Raw genomic sequence first — 24,163 nt, 5'->3', positions numbered from 1 at the left:
CTACCTTTGAAGTTCTTAGAGTTTGGCCTCATATTGTTCCATATGGTTAAGGACCTCTTTGACTCCTAGAGTCATCATTAATCAGGTTGAATCTCATGTAGACCTCCCCAACATAAAATCCTTCAATTCATAATCCTTGAGGCTAAGACCTTCCACATCTATACCTTCAGGAGGGGGAGCCACTTGTGCAAATAGTTCCTAGTTCCTTGTTCTAGTGATAAATGCCAATGGTGTTGCCTCGTGTGATGGAGAATTACATTTATTCAAAATCTCTTCAATGTCACAAACATCTTCCTTTAAAGTATGGAATTGAGGCTTAGTAATCCTCATTATTTCCTTTTGGATCCATCTAGGGACACATCCTACTAAAGACCTAGCTCTTGATGATGAAGGAGTATATTTTGCTATCTCCTTCCCCTTGTTACTCCTAGTTGGAGTCATCTCCTATTGGGAGGGCTCTTCTTCTATAGCCTCAGTCTTCATGGATCCTATAGCTTGCAACTCAATGTCTTGGGAAGGTGGTTGGGAATATTCCACCATTTACCCTTCTAAAACCTCACTGGTTTCCATTTTTTCTAGTCTCTCCTCTGATGATGACTCCTTCTAAACTTTCTCTTCCTCTAAACTCTAAGGTGGAGGAGTCACCGAGCCCTATTCTACCACTATAACTCATGGTGGAGATGGAGAAGTAAGATCAAAACCATGTGTATCTACTAAAATTTGTGTCTAGTCTTCTTGTTGAGCTTCACCTATAAGGGTGTCCTTGATCTTATCCCCAATCAATTTTGTAGCTATGGGCATGAAATCAAAATCTAATATTGAGAAAACATCATCACTCTCTTCACTTTGCTCATCCACCCACTACTATACTTTATCTTTCAAAGAAGAGAGTTCTAATGGTTATGCTTGAGTGGATGGCAAGGTACCTATGGCACTCTTTCTTCTTTACAATTATGTAGCTCTAACTAGTCGAGTTCTTCCCTATAGGGTCACTTGTTCCTCTTCCTCTTTTGATTCTTCTTCCTCCTCCTCTTTATCTCTTTCTAGAATGCTTTCAGGAATAGATGGGTTAGGTACTAATCTTCTACTAATCCTTTGCCTTTTCTTCATTTGAATCTTAATTCTTTTCTTTTGTTTCTTGGAGGTAGAAGGAGAAGCTACCTCATCTCGCATAGGAGGAATGGAAACTTGTGGAATCTGTCCATCTTCTAGTTGGCTAGACACAATAGGAGGTAAGCATGGTTCATCCTATACTTGGGTAGCTCTAGTATCTTGGGACCCTTGTGGACTCTATTCCTATTGTTGGAGAGGTGCCTATTCTATCTAAATCCTCTAAGGAGAGGTCCTCTTTCTTTTATTCTTTCCTTTATTTTTAGGAGGGTGATAATATCCAACCAAGTGATCAAGTTGGTACACTATTTTTGGCCTGATAGGAGACTGAGCTATGAAGGTAGGAATTGTTACTTTCTTTCCTCTACCTCTTTCTAGATGAGCATGCATGTGGAAGATCACTATGTCAGGAATTGGATCAAGTGAAAAAGGTTTCTTGATCCAATCCTTCATCATTCTAATGACATGCCTCGCTCGATGATTAATATCATTAGCCTCCTCCCTATCAACCTCAACATTTATAATGGGTCTTTCACTAATTTTTTCTATGTTGAACAAGGCATCTAGTAATTCCTTAGAATCTTGTTGCTTTATCTCCTCTGGGATGTTCAAATGGAGAGCCTTTTCTACTAGATACAAAGTCATCCTACAATAGTCCCTAATGTGGACATCATAGTCATTTGTGGTATTCATCTAGTGATCTTCAATAGCATCCTCATGGTGAAAGTCCTTTCTTGCTAGAGTCTCCACTCTCCCAAAATTATCAAAATTAGGCCAGGGAGAGTTGTATTCTTCTAGGAGATAATTCTCCCACTCCCACTCAAAGGATGAAATATCTTTCTTTCGCTTCACCTGATATAGTCCAATGACCAATGGCCATGCCTAGCAAGGTCTACATTGTCTCTTTATCTTCTAATAGGCCAACTCAATTTGCTAGGAAATCTATAATAGCACCAGTTTGTCACCAAGATATCTTGGGAGCTTCTTAGGATTGATGGAGGCACTGGCTACCCGAAGATATGTGAACATCTTGAATTGGATGAAGTAAGCTCTAAGAGTTGTTATCTATGCTTTAGCTTCATCAAATAACCTCTTCCCATAGTCTCCCTCAATGAATTGAATGATTACAAAGATGAACACATCACTCACAATTCTATATTCTTTTCTTTGTGATGAGAGTTTCTTCTTCGCCAGCTAAGGGTAGACTATGTATGGCCAGGCATTGGAGTCTTGCATATTGCCTCTCCTTTACAAACTTAGGTAGTTTGTTGCCCTCACTGCAAGCAAGTATACCATGTAAGAAGTCATATAAAACTTCTTTTTTTCCTTGACCATCCTCAATTATTCATGTAAGTTTTCACTTAGCATGGTAGCCCAATCTAGTGGTATCTTTACCTATCTAATGGTCTCAGTGAAGTTGACCATAAAGGTGTTGAGGTGACCTGTTATGTTTAAGCCTATGACTCTACTCAAGAGAATGATGGAATAACTGATATCCTCCTTCTTGTGTCCTCAAGTCATATCCACTATGCCTATTATCTTTCCCTAAGGAGGCTTCTCAATAAGGTAAGAGGATTGAATAATGTCAATCACTTCTTGTTGATTCTCCCTATACCATCTTTCAACTGTTTCATAAGAGAGTCTTATAAATTGGTCCACTCTCAGAAGATGGAAGACCCTCTCAATGTTATTAGGTCATAGATCCAATAGCACTTCTCTGGTGGCACTCTTGACCACTCTTTCATTAGGAACAAAATATTGTCATAGGGCCATGATTAGTTTAGCTGACTGTGCTGACACAAGATGTGATGTTGTGTTCACTAACCTAGAATGGATGAGTGAAGATACCAGTGCAGATCTCTTTTTTGGCTTGTTTTGAATTCTAAGGAATTCTCCCAGATCCATGTTTTCGATGTCAGTATCTCTCATTTTTTCATAATCATCACAAAATCTCAACTTTGAAGGTACAACTTGGAATTTGAAGACTATAGGTTTGGGTGCTACTCTAGATGTGGATGCCATTTGATCACTTGCACATCATGGGAAAAAGAAACGTTAGTAAGGTCAATAAAAAGAATTAGAAATAAATGTAAAATCTAAAAATGAAATGCCCAATTTCTATCTTTCCCTTTTTTATTTTTTTATTTTTATTATTTTTAAATTTTATTTATTTATATATTTTAAAAAAAAATTCAAAAACTAAATAAAAAAGAGGTGTGTGTAAGCATGCCATAGGCATGAGAGGCATGTGTTCTCGTGTGCCATTCACAAATGGCACAATGTTTCATTAAGCATGGGCACAACCGAGCAAGTGGCATGCAGGTGTTTGATGGGCATGGGCACAAAGCACCACCATGGAAAAGGTTTATTGGGCATAGGAGCAAAGTGCCACCATGTGGGGGTTTGTGTTAGGTGTAGGTACAAAGTGCCATCGCACAATGTTTAAAGCACTGCCGATGTGAATAGTGGTGCGGGCGCTTAGTGCTACCACAAGCCAAAGTGCCATTGCGGGCAAGGTTTCAATCTATCATACAGTATGAATAGTGTTGTAGGCACTTAGCACTATTATAGACAAGGTCTCAATGTGCTACATGGATATTTACCTTGGTGCATATGCAAAAAAAAACCTCCAAAGATAACAACCAAGAAAATGACAAGTGCTTGAGTGAGGTGGGGGATGTGGGTGTTTTATAACCCCCATTGCACTTGAGGTGTGCTCAATGCATGCATTGATGCACGGAGTACACTCCACCCACACATGCACTTGTGTGCATGATGAATTTTATTATTATTATTATTATTTTTTATGGTTTTTTCAATTTTTTAACTTTTTTTGTATTTTTCTAATTTTCTAAATTTTTTTTTTTTTGTATTTTTCAATTTTTTGATGACTCTAATACTTTTAACTCTAACAATTTTCTCCCAACTCTTGAACTGTGATTCTAGGAGTTTGAAAAAAAGTAGGGGGTCCCCATTCCTATTGAGGAATGGGGTGTGTGTTGTGAACACCACAAAAAATAGTCCCAAAAAAAGGAAGAGATGACCAAGGCATTTCTTCATCAGCAAACATTCTTCCAACATGTGTCAAACAACAACCAAATTTTGAACATCTCGAGCATCTTCCAAATGACTTTATGATCAAGATTTCAGAATTCAAAACTTTCAAACTTAGTGTGTGCATTGTGTATTCATTCCCTTTGATACCTCAAGATGCTATCTATTGGAGTTTTTTGGAAACTTGACACAATCTTCCACTCCTCTCAGCTCATTCTTTTGGAATCTCCATGAAGCCTTTCCATCAATCAATTGGTTGACCAGATGAGAGAATTAGTTTGAGGACTCTTGGCAAGATGGCACACTCTTTTAATTTTTTGGTCATTTGAATAATTGCTCCATGTCATTCAAAATGTTACTTTTGATGAAGCAATATTTTGAATGTAAGATACTTTTTTTTGAGAATGTATCTTTTTCCATTTTAGAGCTTTACAATCCTTCAGTCTTAACACCGCCTTTTTCTCTCTTCTTTTTTTTAATTTTTTTTTAATTTTCTATATCCTAACCATGCTTAGACTGTGTAGTCAAAACATTAGTGTCATTTCTTGGATTCAATCTCTTGTGAACATCCCTTGCATTCCTCTTTTAGAACTTTAGAAACTCTCACACCAAACAATACTCTTAGCAACCTCTCGAGGAGACCCCTCCTATTTAAACTAGTTGAAGTTTGGATAATCCCTAATAATTTTTTACTTCAACCTAAAATAATCAAATTCTTAAATTTTCAATGTGTTCAAAACTTGTTGGGTCTAGGATTCTAATTTCTAGATTGAAAATCCCCCATTTCCACAAGAAATGTTGATTGCTCGGTTGGTGTAAGACACACAATCATCCAAATGTTTTGACAAAGAAATACCTCTTCCTAAAATCAAAACCAAAAGTGGTTAGTAAAATCTTCAGAGAAAATCTCAAGTACACCTTATCCCCTAGGACTGACACAACTTTGAAAGGAAACACACAACATGAAAGAAAACACACTTGCAGAAATAAACACACTTGCAGGAATGAAAATCTAAGCTAAATGCAGAAATAAAATCTAACTATTTTTGTTTTGTTTTTGTCTTTAAGGCTTCAGAATAATGCTTTAGAAACTACCCATTTATGGGCAAGGGAAGAAATTCCCCCTGTAAGGAGCTGAGCCTAAAAGTGTTTTCATTGAGAATTTCTACGATTTGATAAGGGCCTATCCACAAGAATTAAAACTCGGTATGGCTACCAAGCTTTTCTTTCACCTTATCTCATAGTAGAAAAAATTCAGAAATATTGAATGACTTTATCGTGGCTCTCTTGTTGAACCATCTTTTTACAATAGCTTGATGTTTAGCCATGTGCTCTAATACAACTGTCTATTTCTCGTCCATCTCCAAAAGATTTATTAATATAATTTTTACTCTATCAACATCTTCAACATACCTACTCATAAATTTCAAAACAAGAATCTTGAGATTAAGTGGGAACACTGGCTCTTGTTCATAGACAAGCAAATATGGAGAAGTCCCCAAAGCATTTTTTATTCTCACTCAATCTATCCATAGGGCATATTTGAGTTGTGTATGCCAATCCCTAGGATTCTCCTTCAATAATTGTCTTATTACTATGATAAAGTTCTTGTTTTTAGATTCTACTACCCTATTTCCTTGCAGGTAATAATTTGAAGAAAACTTGATAATGACTTTATTTTCAGATGCCCATTGGGTCAAGAATGTAGATGCAAAATCAAACCCATTATCACACACAAGGGTGAATGGAATTCCAAACTTGGTAACAATATGTTCTTCCAAAAAGTCTATCACCACCTTAGCAGTGCAATTTTTGAATGTTTGTGCTTCCATCCATCATGCGTAGTAATCCATAGTTGTGAGAATAAATGCATGTCTAGTTGATGATGGTAGGTTGACTAGACCAATGAAATCTAGCCCCCACTTTGCGAAGGGGCATATCTCATACATAGGTTGTAAGGGCATTACCAAGTTCTTTTCTCTGTTGGCACTAGTTGGATAGATATGGCAAGAGCATACATACTCAAAAGTGTCTTTGAATATCAAGGGCCAAAAATAACTTGATCTTAGAATCATGTGAGCCATTGCTTCTACTGAACCATGTCATGTACCATATTTACCATGGAAGTGTTCCAAGACTTATTTTGCTTTCTCATAGCCTAAGCACTTTAGATAAATCCCTTCATAGTCTCTCTTGTACAACTTATTCTCATGTAACACGTAGGACTGACACTTCATTTTAAGTCTCCTACATTTTAAACTATTCATCTATTTGGGACACTAATCTTGTAAGAGATAGTAAATAATGTCTTGATAAAAAACATCTATCACCACACCTTGATTTATGTCAACTTGTGACACAACCATCTTCTTCTGATCATCATCATTTGTTTCATCATCAAACTTGAACTCCTTTTCATTTCCATCCTAGTTATCAGCTATCATCTTTGACAACCCTTAACCTTTGACTAATCTCATAAATTGAATTTCAAGATCAAATTCTTGAAGTATGGCCATCCATTTTCCTCTTCTTTCACCAAGTTCATTCTGCATCAAAAGAATCTTTACTATTGGATTAGGTACAATTGCATACACCTTACTTCTTAGTATGTAATGATGGAATTTCTTTACCACCTTGATTAATTCAAATGATTGTTTATCAAGGTTTGAATAATTCAACTCTGCATTCTTTAGGGGGGAACTCATAAAAGCAATTAGTCTTTCATCCTCCTTTTCCTTCTTTTGTGTCAAAATCCCAACAAAAGAGTGTTTAGAAGCAAAGGAATAGAACTTAAAAGGTAATTTGTAATCAGGACTCACCAGAACTGGGACTCTAGAAATGGTCACCTTGATATCTTCAAATAACTTCTTTATCTCTAGAACCCATTCTATCTTAGCCCCTTTGTGAGTAAATCATTAAGGGGACTAACTATCTTTGTAAATCCACTTATGAATTTTTGCACAAAGTTTATCTTCCTGAAGAAAGACTTCAATTCCTTCTGACTATATAGAGGTGCTAATTTCATAATAGCTTCAACTCTATCAAGATTAATGGAGATTTTAGCTTTAGAGATGACATGTCCCAGGGGCTTTCCTCTAGTAATGCCAAATGAACATTTATTGGGATTGAGAGATATGTCATATTTATGGCATCTATTGAATACCTATCTCAAATCAGCAATGTGGGTACTTTGATCTTTTGAAAAGATAGTCAAGTCATTCATGTAGATAACTATACATCTATTAATAAATCCTTTGAAAGCTTCATGCATTGCTCATTGAAATGTAGCTCCCACATTAATTAGTCCAAAGGGCATTCTTTTGTAGGAAAAAGTTCCCCACTTCATTATGAAAGTTGTCTTTAGTCTGTCTTCTTCATCAACCATCACTTGATTGTACTCTGAGTAACCATCTAGGAATGACATCATATTTGAACCATTAATGATTTGTAAAATCTCATCTAGTGAGGGTAAAGGATAGTTGTCTTTCTGAGATGCTAGATTCAAGTTAGAAAAGTCAACACAAAGACAAAACTCTCTAGTCTTCTTCTACATAGGAACCAAATTTTCCACCCATGTGGAATGGCAGATAGGAAATATGATCTTAGCATCTAGTAGCTTCTTCACTTCTTTAATGATTAGTGGTTCACTGATAGGATTTACTAGTCTTTGTCTTTGTTAGAATGGTTTGGTGTTTGGTTTTAGTGGGATGTCATGTGTGATAATCTTAGGATCATAAGTCTTCAGCTCTTCATAGCTCCAAGCAATGACATCCTTATACTTGGTGAGTAATTTGAGAATGTCTTCCCTTTCCTATAAGTTGCATGCTTTTCCTATCTATACCATTCTTGGTTCTTCATCAGTACCCAAATTATATGAGTCACATTCTTTGATGCCCTTCTCTTGTGTTACCCTTCTATTGAGTTTTGATTCATCATGATCAAAGATGTATTCTAGTTCAACCATTTCTTTTAGAATAGTGTTAGTTTTTAAATTCAAAATTCCATCCTCATCCTTGAGCTCATCATGTCCAGGTTTGTCATCTGGTGTATCATCAATCTCTTGTCCCTCAAAATGGTGACTACACATGATAAACTCAAGTATATGTTCATAATACTGAAAGACTTAAAAGTTTGTGATATTGTTAGGAATGGATGGAACAACAACCAATTCTATTGAAAATATTTTCAACTTGGTTCTTTCAACTGGTTGTAAACTGCTTGCTGAAATGGTGAGAGCATCTGCTACCATGTTCTTTGTTTTTGGAATGGATTTGATGTTCAAAGCTTCAAAATCATCCAATATATCCCATACCCCTTTTTTGTAAGCTAGTAACCTCTTATCATTGCAAGAATATATCAGTTTTACTTTTCATATAACAAATTGATAATCTCCTTTCATTATAAGAGTTGTGACTCCTTTCTCCAATGCAAACAAAAGTCCTCAAATTAATGCCTCATATTCTACAACATTGTTAGTACATCTAAATTATAATCAATATGTAGCATAGAAAGACCTACCTTTTGGGTTGACCAATTTGATACCTACACTGCCTCCCATCTTGCACCTAGAACCATCCAAGTGGAGTGTCCAAATTGCATTTTCCTTGGGTTTTTTTACTGTATGGTTATTTTGCCTTAACATCTCTTTCACTTGAACCTTGAATGACTATTTCTTAGGGATGCACTGTAACTTTCCTTGTGTAGGACTTGATGATTCCCCTTAGTAATCTATAGATAGAGGAAGTGTGTGTTTTTCCTATTTATCTTGAATTTCCCCTATTAGTTCTTTGATTTCCTCAACTTTAGGTTCAGGATGAATGACTACTAAAGTCCATACTTTACCTTTCACATATTGTCTTCTTCTTTGGACTTTAATCATCCCTAGAGGAGAAGAAGACAAACCACCACTATCTAAAGAGGTATCATTGTATGACACATTTAAATCTTCAATTTCCTCTTCAATGTTTTCAAAAAAGGTTTGATGAGTTCACTATATTTTGACTTTCTATAAATTCAATTGTTGAGGTCCTTTTGTCCTTGTTTTCCATTATGTGTGTCAATACCTTTGATATTGCTTCTTGACATGATGAGTATTCAAATTCAGAGTGACTAACTTTGTGTAACTAACAAAATCCTAGAAGGAGGAGGATGCTGGGATTAGTTTCCTCTCCTAAACATTGTAAATTAGTCACCATGCTATCTATGAACTATGTGAGAGTTTCACTTTTGAGTACTGGCACCTTAGGTTCTTCATTTTTGATTTTGAGGTGTATTGGTTGGAACCATATCCAATACCATCACTTTGTATGAATCTAGATCCAATTTTAATAATGTTATCTCATTCGGGGCATTGTAGTCTATAATCATCATTTTCAATTTGGATTCAACATCTATCTTGATTTGATTGTTCAATCCTTTCCATGGCAACCACAATTGAGTGAAGTCTATAGAAAACCATCCTCTCAGACATTTTATCCATTCTCTACTTAGAAGTAACACATATGTTTCTAGGATATCAACCACATGTGTGCCAATAACATCCTGAATTCATGGATCAACTATTAACTATATCCACACATCTTTCAATACACTAATGACTTTTACCTCTATTTTATCCAACTATATCACTACTCAATTAGAGGGTTGAGGACTAACTCCTAACCTTTAAGCTATTGATAATGGAATTAAATTACATGAAGGTCTTGAGTCAATAAGGTAATCATGAAGGTTCTTCCTATATATTCTGATGCTAAGCAAAAATGGGGGTACCTTAACTTTGTCTTTGAACATAGTGGGCATCGCTTTTGCATCATTCACTTGTTGAGATATTATCTTTTGAGGGAAAATATTCATATTATGGGAAACCTTTATATGCTCTAATGTCTTCATAAGAGATTCTCATCATTGTGGATAATTTTTTAACATGTCAAACATAGACATATTGGCCTTAGTCCTTTTCAAATTCTCTACCCCATTGTACTTTTCAAGGGACCAAGCAGGATTCTTCAGTATAGTTAGTACATTCACTGGGTTCTAATTTTGTTGTCCTCCATACACTGGTCTTACTGGTGGTAGATTGTTACTTTCTCTTGGATTGGGTGGGGTTGGTTGTAAACCTAGAGGAATCCCATCCATCAAAGGTTCCTTTCTATTTCTTAGATTATATGTATTTTGATTGTCATTGTTAAAAGAAAACATCTCATTAGGCTAAATATCAAGTTCCTAACTAAATGGGAATAAGAATTCCTCACTTGTTAGTTGTTTTACATGTGTATTCTATGTAGAATCATAGGATTCCAATAGTATAGCATTGAATTGTATAGGAGGAGGATTGTCATTTACCAATGAATTTTGATTCATCTCCTGATTGCCATTATAGTACAAACCATCATTAGTGCATTTTGCCTATCATCATACAGATTGATATCAGCATACTAAACATTGTTATTGATGTTATTAGTAGGAATGTTTCCATTATTTGGATGGGTGTTCCATTATTGGTTCTTCCTTTGAAAGCCATTATTGTGATCAAGAGGATTGAAGTTGTTTCCTCCATTGTTGTTTCCTGCATTGTTGTTATTGTTCTTCTTGTTTTAATTTTGACCAAAATTATTGTTGTAGGGGCTAGCATTTTTTCTTTCAAAGTTGTTATTTTGTCCTTGTGACAATCTAAGACATGTCAATTCATTGTTCATTTGTGACATAGTCTTCTTCATTTGACCAACTTCTAAAATAAGGTTATTGTCTATTTCCATAGGAATTGTGGATTTCTATTCAAAGAAAGCTATTTTTAGAGGCTCATATCCTAGATATGTTATCACATGATTTTATGAAGCAGGTGCCTACTATAATGGAACTGGATTCATAGGTATGAACTAGCTAGGCACTATGGGTGCTCCCACTAGGTATGTTGGTATTGTAGTGACTTCTTTCATTGGAAGCATCATTCCTCCTCCATTAGGATTGGCTTGCTTTGTAAACATGATTGCCTCTGTGAAGACTTTATCCAATGTGTCGATATTTTCTATAGGAAGTCATCCTAAAAAAATCATAGTAAGATGGTCCATAGCATTCAAATAAATTTGAATAGCATCTTCAACCAATATAGTGTATTGTGTTTCCAACTTGTGGTAGGCCATGTGAAAGTGATGGTTGAAGCATTAAACTATCTCAGCTTGGTCTCTTTTGATTGATATGAATTGTTGATGTATCACAGATGGGTTGATGAATGTTTTGAATTGTTCCAAGAACAATTTTTTCAATGTATCCCAATCTCCAATACATCCAGGTGGCAAATTGATGTACCAATTGAAGGAAATTTCCCCCAAAGATTAGGGGAATAAATGAAGAATCACATCCTCATTAGCAATCTTCTTGTGGTTTCAAATTTCCTTGAATACCTTGACATTATCTTCAATAGTTCGTGTTTTACCATAGATGAATTTGGGGCAAAAATTCTCAAGATTCTTAGGGAGGTCATGGAGTGAATCTCTCAAGTTTATTGGTGAGTCTACGGTGTTTGTGAAAAAGGCCATTGGATGGTTTGGCAGACCTAATGGTGGTTGTTGAGGAGTAGCTATTGGAATATGTGGTTGTCAACTAGGTGGTGGGAGTGGGGGTGGAGTTGAATAAGATGATGAAAGTTTGAATGGAAGTGGTTGAATTTGGGATGTTCCCTTGTCACTACATGGTTTGTGAAAGTGGATAAGCTCAAGAAACTCATGTGCACTTGGCATAGACCTTAATGCTTTCTAAAATGGGGATTTTGGATCAATATCCTTTAGCTTGCATCAATCTTGGGAAAAATTGCACCTTTGTAGAAGTACACTTTCTCACCTCTCTAAATTTTGTACACCATAGAGTTTTGTGCACCTACACACCTACAAAGTTGTAGATCTATGGATCTACATACCTACAGATCTATAGACCTATGTACCTATGAAGCTACAGAGCTATATACCTAAATTTCTCAAAAACATAGAAATTTTTTTGAACTTGTATGAAGCGCAGATTACTGTAGAAGTGAAAAAATTCTAAAGCTTTGACAAATTTTCTTCCTTTCTAGAGGTCTAAATGGCCCTCCTTCTAGCACTACTTCTATTGGGTAGTTGATATGCATGAGGTCAATGATAGGAATCAATTACACAATTCCTCTCTTGAAAAGCTAATATTTTTGGGATCAAATCCAAGGTTCAGTATTTGTCTTGCAACGTACCAAAATTTTCTCAATTGAAGATAAATGTGATTGTTCATGAGGAGGCCTTTGCTGGTTCTATTATGATCTTGGAATGAAGTAAATTTGTTCATTGTCTCAAAATAATACACAAAAGAACAATGTTTTTGTATTTTCCAGCGACTAAAATGAGTTCCTATTCTAACAAGGGGTTAGCAAAGAAAATAATGAAACTAAAAGAAAATAACATGAAATTCAAAGCAAATAATGTGAAATTGAAATCCTAAATAGAGATAAGCTACAAAAAATAACACACTACGAGTTAAGCTTTTGAATAAATTGGTAGGAAACCAATGAAAATAGGAGCAATGCTTCTTAGGATCCACTAATGCAATTGTCAGTGAGAAACTTTAACAATTGTATGATATTTCACCTTTCATCAAATTGCAAGGCCATGGAAAGTGCACTCGTGCGAGACAAAAAGCTATGAAAACACAATTCAATGATCTCTTCTCAAGCTTGATAGATCAATGAAATTTGTAAATCTGTAGCAAATGATAGAACTAAAAGGTCATACAACTAGAAACAACACAATAAATCTTTGGCTCAATCACAATTCCATGAACAAAATCAACAAAACAATGACACATTCAGGCAAGAATCACTACACTTTGAATGAAAGCACCAAAAGCATAATTTTATTGCATAATAATGATGGCCCTTGTTACATTTTATATTGGGGTATTTATAAGAAATCATCTCCTCAATTTGTGTTGAGAATGAGAGATATTCTTAATGCAATACAACGCTTTTAACTAATAAAACAAACTAAATATATATAGACTAATGATTAATTTGGTGCTTAGAGGGACTCCATCCATATTTTATTCATTAATTGGATGCATGAGCCCTTGACATGTCAAAAACAAATAAATCATGAGAGAGAAAGTAGAAGGAATCCATCAGTCAAAGTAGGAGCATCTAGATGTGTCAAAAATAGAAGTTGGTCCTTTACTAGGCATGTGTCAAAGTTAAACTATCATCAGAATGCATTCTCGATGCATGGAAAGTGTTATTTTTGGAACAAGTAGTTAATTTGGTTCACCTCTAAATTGTAGAGCTATGGACCTGCATACCTATGGAGCTATGGAGCTACGAACCTCGACAATGTCAAAAATTTCAAAATTTTATTGAGCGTCAAAATTGAAATTTTGGCATTTGGGTTTTGTGCTTCTTTATCCCAAAGCTATGTTTAGATGTTTTCCCTTGAATTTATTTATCATCTTAGCAATATTAGCTAAATCTAGAAGATCTAAAGTGTCATACTTATCTTTTACCTTCTATCTATAATTGTCTACCTCAATCTGGGTGTCAGCAAAATCCCCAAGTTTGCTATCCAATTCTAACAAGGCTTCTTCTATCCTAAAGGCTTGTCATATGTCCTCATCATTAGCAACAACTTTTCTCATTCCTCATCTTCAAAAATATCAAAGCATGCATCACTGTAGTGTCTCTCTACTTTTAAAATTTTCTCTCAAGCTTGGTCCTTGAGCTAATGAATCTCCTCATGTAATGTCTCCATTACCTTATTGTTATCTACTATCTTTTCTATCCAATCATCGATCATATCTAGTTCTTCTTTGGTATATATATATATCAATCAAAACTTGATATCTTTGGCCCTTTATGGCTTGTAAAGTCTGCAAACTGTTACTCCAAGCACATACCTCATCCATGATACTAAAGTCCTGATTCAAAATTGCTACAATCTTATTCACATTTTCTTATGTAGCATGTAGTAACTTCAAATTCCCTATGATAATTGTAACACCTTTCTCCTCAAAAATTTCTTGCCACTCCTAGCAAGCCTTCAAAAATGGATCAAGTTGTACACCTCCTCCTTCTCTAAGTATAGTGTTCAAGTTCTACTTGAGGTGTTCAAGATCTAGAGGACCAAAAAATTTGGCTAGATATCCTTTTAAGATCTCAACCTTCCTTTTAAGTGCTTGGAGTTTGGCCTCATCCTATTCCATATGCTTAAGGACCTCTTTAACTCCTAGAGTCATTATTAATTAGGCTAAATCTTGTCTAGGCCTCCCCAACATAACATCCTTCAACTCATAATCCTTGATGCTAAGACCTTCCACATTTGTGCCTTCAGGAAGGAGAGCCACTTGTGCAAATAGTTCCTAGTTCCTTGTGCTAGTGATAAATGCTAATGGCATTGCCTTGTGTGATTGAGAATTAGTTTTATTCAAAATCTCTCCAATGTCACAAATGTCTTCCTATGAAACACAAAATTGAGGCTTAGTACTCCTCATTATTTCTTTTTGGATCCATCTAGGGATGCACCCTACTGAAGACCTAGCTCTTGATGACAAAGGAGTATGTTCTGCTATCTCTATCCCCTTATCACTCTTGGTTGTAGTTGTCTCCTATTGGGAGGGCTCTTCTTCTATAACCCTAGTCTCCATGTTTCCTATAGCTTGCAACTCAATGTCTTTTGAAGGTGGTTGGGAATATTCCACCATTTGTCTTTCCAACACCTCATCTGTCACCATTTGTTCCAGTCTCTCCTTTGATGATGACTCCTTCTAAACCTACTCTTCCTTTGAACTCTGAGGTGGAGGAGTCATTAAGCTTTATTCTACCACTATAACTCATGGTGGAGATCGAGGAGTGGGATTAGGACCCTATGTATCTGGTGGAATTTGCATCCAATCTTCTTGTTGAGGTTCACCTATAGGGGTGTCCCTGATCTTATTCCTAATCAATTCTGTACCTATTGGCATGAAATCAAAATATGACATTGAGAAAACATCATTTCTCTCTTCACTCTGCTCATCCACCCACTACTGTAATTTATCTTTCAAAGAAGAGAGTTCTAATGGTTTTTCTTGAGTGGATGGCAGGATACCCATGGTACTCTTTCTTCTTTGCAACTCTGTGGCTCTAGCTAGTTGAGTTAATATAATTTTATGTGGCTCTGTGGCTCTTTCTCCATTTTCAGCTTGTTGTAAGTATCGGCTGGAAATATTTCTTTTCATAAGTGCACCATGACTAGATCCCCTACTTTGACTTGCTTATGTCTTCTCCTTTGATCAGCCCTAGCTTTATACTCTTGATTCATCTTGTTAATGTGTGCTTGAACCTCCTCATGTAGACGCTTGATATGTTCAGCAAATTCTTTCACTTTAGCACTTGTCCTCTCCCCTTGTTCTATCTTCCTCAACTCTGGTGCAGTCCTTGGGCTATTCCCATATACAATTTGGAATGGTGATTTTCCAATACTCATATTTATAGAGTTATTATAAGAAAACTCTACCTGTGGTAGAATCAAATCCCATCCCTTGGGCTTATCCCCAACTAGACATCTTAGCAAATTTCCTAGACTTCTATTTACCATTTTTGTTTGGCTGTCAGTCTATGGGTGATGCGTGGAACTGAATTTCAAGTCTGTTCTCAACTTTTTCCACAATGTCCTCTAGAAATACCCCACAAATTTAGTATCTCTGTCAGAAACTATACTCCTTGGAAGACCATGTAGTCTTACCACCTCTTTGAAAAACAAGTCTGCAATATGGACAACATCATGAGTTTTGTGGGATGGAATGAAATGTGCCATTTTGGAGAACCTATCAATCACCATGAATACTGAGTCATTACCCCTTTGTGTCCTTGGAAATACAAGAACAAAATCCATACGTATGTCCTCCCATGGCCTTGATGGAATAGACAATGGCTGATATAGGCCAGTATTGTGACTAAACCCCTTGGCAACTTGACAAACCTAGCAACTTTGTACAAACTTCTTCACATCCTGTGAAATTTGAGGCTAGAAATAATGTTCTCTAAGAATGGAAATGGTCTTATCTCGACCATAATGTCTTGCCATCCCTCCACTCTATTTCTCCTTAATTAGATTTTCCCTAATGGAACTCCTTGGAATGCACAATTGACTACCCTTGAACAACATGCCATCCTGGATCAAATAGTCTAACCACTTGGTTCTATCTACAACAACAAGTTCTTTACAAGCTTTCCATGCTTCAGCTTTACAACTCAATCAATCCATAAGATCATCCATCCTTGGCAAAGGAAATTGGTACTTGATGGTTATCCTATTTATAGCTCGAGAATCTGTACACATCCTCCACTCTCCATCCTTCTTTGGTGCAAGTACTACAAGTACTACACATGGACTCAGGCTCTCTCGAATCAAGCCCTTCCTCAATAGCTCCTAAACCTGTCTATTTAGCTCCTCTATTTCAGTGGGAGTCATGCTATGAGCAGCCTTGTTAGGAAAACTAGCTCCTAGGATTAAATCTATCTGATGACTCATTTTCCTTACTGGTGGCAATCCATCTGGAACATTATCAGAGATAATATCTCCAAACTCACCTAGTAAATCTGAAACTTCAAGTGGTATTTCACTACTACTTTCTTTATCTTTCCTAGGAATCAAAGCATAGCACATATGCTAATGTTTCATGCCATATAAAAACTTCCTTCCATCAACAAGAAAAATCCTAGCACTGCTACATACCTTTTCACCTTCCTTTTTCATGGGCTTCAATTTGCGGTGAACTCCATCCTTTGTTAGAGAGTATGTGTTTGCATGACCATCATGTATTGCATGCCTATCAAACTGCCATGGTCTACCCAACAATAGATGGAAAACATCCATCGGAATAACATCACAGAGAACTTCATCATGGTAACTCCCAATTTTGAATTTTACTAAACATTGTTCACTTACCAGGACCTTATGATCATCTTTTACCCAAGCAATCCGAGAGGGCTGGGGATGTTTATCCCTCTTGAGCTTCAACTTAGAGACCATCTCTTCTGATACCATGTTATTAGTGCTACCACCATCAATGATCACATCACAACATTTATCCTCACACTTGCAACTGGTATGGAACAAACTCCTCCGTTGTCCTAGTTCAACCTCACCACTTATTAGGACTCTTTCATTTACCAAGGTCTCTCCTCTTTCTGCATCCTCTAAATGTGATGATTGTGCATCCTCATCCACATGAGCAACCCTAGCTTGGCCCTCAGCTCTCCTATCTATCCTTCCTTTTCATTGAGTGCATTCAAAGGCATGATGAATTTCTTCATTGCAATGGAAATAGGTACCACAGAAGCCTCCTCTTCCTTATCCATGTCCTCTACCTCTTCCTCTCTGATTTCCAAAGTCTTGGTCACGGGAGTGATTGAAACCCTCATTCCTCTGGTTCCTGCTAGTAGCCTCATCTTTATTTTTCTTTTGGATTTCATTGCAGCCTCCAAATGACCTATCACTTCCCTTTCCTCCTTGACCGTGCCCTCGTTTTCTTCCTTCAAACCTTTTATTCAACTTCTCTTCAACTCGTAGGGCAAACTGGTATGCCTCTTCAACGTTGGTCATTCTTACCAGACTTAATTCCTCTTGGATGCTAGGTCGCAACCCATTGATATAATGAGCAACCTTCTCCTTATTTCCTTCTGCATGCCCAACTCTAATCAAGAGTGAGTAAAACTCCTCTGTATATTCTTGGACTCATCTTCCTACTTGCTTTAACCCATGCATCTTCTTAAACAAATCAAGCTCGTAGTCCACAGGAATGAACTACTTCTTCAATTTGTCCACCATACAATCCCACCTTGTGATCTTCTCCTTTCCTCTTCTATTTATTTCCAATTGCACCTCTTGCCATCATATTTTGGCATGGCCTTTCAGTTTGGCCTTTGCAAACTTAACCCTATTTGGGTCCCTGATATCCTCATACTCAAAGTATTCTTCCAGTTCATTGATCCAATCGATCAACTCATCTAGTTTCAGATTTCCTAAAAATACACCCACTTCAATTGTAGGTATTTTCCCAAAATTGTAATGGCCCTAAAAAGCCTTTCCTCTACATGATTTAGAACTTCCCTGTCAAATTCCCCTTCTGGTTCCATAACTTCTTCTTCATTGTGATCCTCATTGTCATCACCAGTGGCAACATTTGCTCTTCTACAGAGCTCCTCTTGCAATGCTTGTACCTGCCTTTCGAGGGCTCTAACCTCCTCAGGATTAATAGCTCTAGCTCTTCTGCCATGCTCTCTTCATGGAGGCATCTTCTAACTCAAACCTACAACCACATAGTCCTGGTGCAAACTGCCTCACAGTCGGCACTCTATCGACACACTCAGGAAAACTAGCTCTGATACCACTTGATGGGGACACAACCCACATAGAATGGACACAACAGAAAAGGGGAAAATTATATTAACTAAGAAAATAAGCTAGTATTAATAATACAGAGAAAATAAACTTCAAAACATCCCCTAAGGGCTTACAACATGCATAAATCTGGAGACAATTTTTCCTTTCAGTACCTCCTCTCAAACTCCACCCCAAATTGCCTTTACAATGCCAAAAATCTCCTTAAATAGAATCTGAAGGGTTAAGGACTAGGATTACATTCTAGAAAGTTTTAGTAGGTATCCACCAACCAAATAGAAGGCTCCAGAAGCTGCGTTAGAAGTTGGCGCAAATCTAAAAGAATCCAAAAACGGTAACCGAACTTCTGGGAGGCATAACTTTTGAACTGTAGCTCCGATTGACAAACCGTTTACAGTTTTAGAAAGCTCTCGAAGTGCTCTATAGCCCTATGGAAATATTTTCTTATCCCCCATTATTCAGAACTTTTTGAGGTCATTTAATGCCCCTAACTTGACTTTGAAGCATTCTTAGGAGGTCTCCAAAACTCGAAAAATTGTAATAACTTTCAAACCGTGGGGCCTTTTGACCTGATTCTTTTTCTGGAATGCTCTAAATTACAATTAAATTCATCTAGCCAATTTACACCTCCTAGTTCACCAAAATGATGGCTCAATTACATACTCCTATTTTTTTGGAATTTACACGAACACTGATAGTGGAACTATGAGAGTTGGAACCTTTATTTGACCCAAATGGGTATCCAAAAATGAAAACAAATGAAACAGAAACTAAGTCTAAGTATTTTTTTTTTTGGGTGACACAAGATTGCCCTTATACCTCTGGATGCTCCTACATCAAACACCCAGGGTAGATTGAAAATTGACCCTGTCACTTTATGAATGGTAGAGGAAATCCCAAATGGGAAACCTCAGCTACTAAAATCCAAGTTGAGTCCTCGATCGGCCATCCTTTCCACTTCACCAACTACTCTTCATACTGCCTATTTCTAGTACTCCTACCCACACGATGATCTAGAATGTCTTCTATCTCCTCCTTCTTAGAAGCAAGAATTGGATATGGCTCTAACACTGGCTCATCATCTGCACCATCATCATGATACTCTATTAAATCTGCAATGTTGAAAATGGGAGAAATGTGAATACCATCTGGCAGCTCCACCTCATATGCATTTTGTGAGTCATGTTTCTTCAAAATTTTATAGGGGCCAAATTTCTTCATTTTTATCTTGTTGTAAGTACCGGCTAGAAATATTTCTTTTTGTAAGTGCACCATGACTAGATCCCCTACTTGGAATTCCTTATGTCTTCTCCTTTGATCAACCCTAGCTTTATACTCTTGATTCATCTTGTTAATGTGTGCTTGAACCTCCTCATGTAGACACTTGATATGTTCAGCAAATTCTTCTACTTCAACACTTGTCCTCTCCTCTTGTTCTATCTTCCTCAGCTCTGGTGCAGTCCTTGGGCTATTCCCGTATACAATTTCGAATGGTGATTTTCTAGTACTCCTATTATAGAGTTATTATAAGCAAACTCTACCTGCGGTAGAATCAAATCCCATCCCTTGGGCTTATCCCCAACTAAACATCTCAGCAAATTGCCCAGACTTCTTTTTATCACTTTTGTTTGGCCGTCAGTCAGCGGGTGATGCGTGGAACTAAATTTCAAGTCTGTTCTCAACTTTTTCCATAATGTCCTCCAGAAATACCCCACAAATTTAGTATCTCTATCAGAAACTATACTCCTTGGAAGACCATGTAGTCTTACCACCTCTTTGAAAAAAAAGTCTGCAATATGGACAACATCATGGGTTTTATGGCATGGAATGAAATGTGCCATTTTGGAGAACCTATCAACCACCACGAATACTGAGTCATTACCCCTTTGTGTCCTTGGCAATCCAAGAACAAAATCCATACTTATGTCCTCCCATGGCCTTGGTGGAATAGGAAATGGATGATATAGTCCAGTATTGTGACTAAACCCCTTGGCAACTTGACAAACCTGGCAACTCTGTACAAACTTCTTCACATCTTGTGAAACTTGAGGGCAAAAATAATGTTCTCTAAGAATGGAAATGGTCTTATCTCGACCAAAATGTCCTATCATCCCTCCACTATGTTTCTCCTTAATTAGATTTTCCCTCATGGAACTCCTTGGAATGCACAATTGACTACCCTTGAACAACATGCCATCCCGAATCAAATAGTCTAACCACTTGGTTCTATCTACAGCAATAGGTTCTTTACAAGCTTTCCATGCTTCAACAAAATCAGGATCCTCGGGGTACAAATTCTTGAGTTCATCAAACCCAACTACTTCAACCTACATTACTATAAGCAACAACTGTCTCCTACTTAGTGTATCTACAACCCTGTTAGATTTTCCACTTCTATGCTTCAACACAAATGTATAACTCTGCAAGAACTCTACCCACTTCATATGCCTCTGATTCAATTTACCTTGGCTATTTAGGTACTGTAATGCCTAACGATCAGTGTACAAAACAAATTCCTTTGGCAATAAATAATGCCTCCATTTCTTTAAGGCCTGAACTATTGCATAGAACTCTTGATCATAAATAGAATACCTCTTCTTTGAATCATTCAATTTTTCACTGAAATATGCAATAGGCTTACCTTCTTGACTTAATACAGCCCCAATAGCACTACCACTGGCATCACAATCTACCTAGAAAACCTTTCTAAAATCTGGAAGTGCCAATACAGGTTTTTCTGTTACCTTCTTCTTTAGCAATTTAAAACTTCTCCTAGCTGTTGCAGTCCATTTGAACTCTTTTCTATCCCCTCTTATTGTATCAGTTAGGGGTGCACATATGCCACTGAAATTCTTAATAAACTTCCTGTAAAAACTAACCAGACCATGAAATGATCTTACCTTAGTAGCAGACCTTGGAGTAGGCCATTCCAAGATGACTTTTACCTTCTCTGGATCTATTTTGAGACCTTTGGGTGATATAACAAACCCCAAATAGACTAACTCCCTTTTGCAAAGATACACTTCTTCAGATTAATTAATAGTTTCTCTTCCCTTAGCCTTTCAAGGACACTACAAATATGCAGTAAATGTTCTTCCAAAGTCTTTCTAAAAATTAAAATATCATCCAAATAGACAATGACAAATTTTCCCAAGAACTTCTTAAGTACCTCATTCATGAGCCGCATGAAGGTGCATGGGGCGCTTGTCAATCCAAAGGGCATGACTAACCACTCATAAAGACCCTCCTTGGTCTTGAAGGCTATTTTCCACTCATCTCCTTCTTGAATCTATATCTGATGATAGCCACTCTTGAGATCTATCTTTGTGAAGTACTGACCTCCACTCAAGCAATCCATAAGATCATCCATCCTTGGCAAAGGAAACTGGTACTTGATGGTTATCCTATTTATAGCTTGAGAATTTGTACACATCCTCTACTCTCCATCCTTATTTGGTGCGAGTACTATAGGTACTGCACATGGACTCAGGTTCTCTCGAATCAAGCCCTTCCTCAACAGCTCCTGAACCTGTCTATTTAGCTCCTCTATTTCAATAGGAGTCATCCTGTGAGTAGCCTTGTTAGGAAAACTAGCTCCTAGGATTAAATCTATCTGATGACTCATTTTCCTTACTGGTGGCAATCCATCTGGAACATTATCAGAGATAATATCTCCAAACTCACCTAGTAAATCTGAAACTTCAAGTGGTATTTCACTACTACTTTCTTTATATATCCTAGGAATCAAAGCATAGCACATATGCTGATGTTTCATGCCATCTAAAAACTTCCATCAACAAGACAAATCCTAGCACTGCTACATATGTTTTCACCTTCCTTTTTCATGGGCTTCAATTTGTGGCGAACTCCATCCTTTGTTAGAGAGTATGTGTTTGCATGACCATCATGTATTGCATGCCTATCAAACTGCCATGGTCTACCCAACAATAGATGGAAAACATCCATCAGAATAACATCACAGAGAACTACATCATGGTAACTCCCAATTTTGAATTTTACTAAACATTGTTCACTTACCAGGACCTTATGATCATCTTTTACCCAAGAAATCTAATAGGGCTGGGGATGTTTCTCCCTCTTGATCTTTAGCTTAGAGACCATCTCTTCTGATACCAAGTTATCAGTGCTACCACCACCAATGATCACATCACAACATTTATCGTCACACTTGCTGCTGGTATGGAACAAACTCCTCCGTTGTCCTGGTTCAATCTCACCACATAGTGGGACTCTTTCATTTACCAAGGTCTCTCCTCTTTCTGCATCCTCTGAATGTGATGATTGTGCATCCTCATCCACATGAGCAACCCTAGCTTGGCCCTCAGCTCTCCTATCTATCCTTCCTTGTCGTTGAGGGCATTCAAAGGCATGATGACCTTCTTCATTGCAATGGAAATAGGTACCACGAAAGCCTCCTCTTCCTTATCCATGTACTCTACCTCTTCCTCTCTGATTTTCAAAGTCTTGGTCAAGGGAACGGTTGAAACCCTCATTGCTCTGGTTCCTACTAGTACCCTCATCTTCATTTTTATTTTGGGTTTCATTGCTTCCTCTAGATGACCTACCACTTCCCCTTCCTCCTTGACCGCACCCTCTTTGTCTTCCTTCAAACCTTTTATTCAACTTCTCTTCAACTCATCGGGAAAACTGGTATGCCTCTTCAACGCTGGTCATTCTTACCAGACTTAATTCCTCTTGGATGCTAGGTCGCAACCCATTGATATAATGAGCAACCTTCTCCTTATTTTCTTTTGCATGCCCCACTCTAATCAAGAGTCAGTAAAACTCCTCTGTATATTCTTGGACTAATCTTCCTACTTGCTTTAACCCATGCATCTTCTTAAACAAATCAAGCTCATAGTCCATTGGAATGAACTGCTTCTTCAATTTGTCCATCATGCAATCCCACCTTGTGATCTTCTCCTTTCCTCTTCTATTTCTTTCCAATTGGACCTCTTGCCACCAGATTTTGGCATGGCCTTTCAGTTTTTCCTTTGCAAACTTAACCCTATCTGGGTCCCTGATATCCTCATACTCAAAGTATTCTTCCAATTCATTGATCCAATCAATCAACTCATCTTGTTTCAGATTTCCTGAAAATACACCCACTTCAATTGTAGGTCTTTTCCCAAACTTAGTAATGGCCCTAAAAAGCCTTTCCTCTACATGATTCAGAACTTCCTTGTCAAATTCCCCTTCTGGTCCCATAACTTCTTCTTCATTGTCATCCTCACTATCGTCACCAGCGGCAACATTTGCTCGTCTACGAAGCTCCTCTTGCAATGCTTGTACCTACCTTTGGAGGGCTCTAACCTCCTCAGGATTAATAGCTCTATCCCTTCCCCCACACTCTTTTCATGAAGGCATCTTCTAACTCGAACCCACAACCACATAGTCTTGGTGCAAACTACCTCACAGTCGGCACTCTATCTACACACTTAGGAAAACCAGCTCTGATACCACTTGATGGGGAAACAACCCACATAGAATGGACACAATAGAAAAGGGGAAAATTATATTAACTAAGAAAATAAGCTAGTACAAATAGTATAGAGAAAATAAACTTCAAAACATGCCCTAAGGGCTTACAA

Source organism: Cupressus sempervirens, chromosome 8 (assembly GCF_028749045.1).
Source record: "Cupressus sempervirens isolate cs-2001-9-10 chromosome 8, ASM2874904v1, whole genome shotgun sequence".
Taxonomy (NCBI): domain Eukaryota; kingdom Viridiplantae; phylum Streptophyta; class Pinopsida; order Cupressales; family Cupressaceae; genus Cupressus; species Cupressus sempervirens.
This window is presented reverse-complemented; position numbering follows the sequence as displayed.